Consider the following 302-nt stretch of genomic DNA (forward strand, 5'->3'; position numbering starts at 1 on the left):
GCGGTTATCGTTAATTACACCGTCGACCATGAACGCGGTCTTACTGCTGCCAAACTGCACTGGCTCTCCCTCGCTGCCGTGGGGTGTTGAACCCTTTGAATCCAAGGCGCTGTGTGCGGCAGATGTTGCTTGTGGCGGCTGGTGTGACGTTTGGAGGACGGGGCAGTGCGAGTGGCCCAGTTTGAGGAGAACTGCCCCCGAGAGGCTCTGTGCAAGATGGTAAGTTTTGCAACCTGTGGCTGCAACTGCCTCAGGCACAGACTTCCTGTCTCTTTGCATAGCCTCCCTTTCCATTCAAAGCA

Source organism: Lepisosteus platostomus, chromosome 1, assembly GCF_059453375.1.
Source record: "Lepisosteus platostomus isolate fLepPlt1 chromosome 1, fLepPlt1.hap1, whole genome shotgun sequence".
NCBI lineage: Eukaryota > Metazoa > Chordata > Actinopteri > Semionotiformes > Lepisosteidae > Lepisosteus > Lepisosteus platostomus.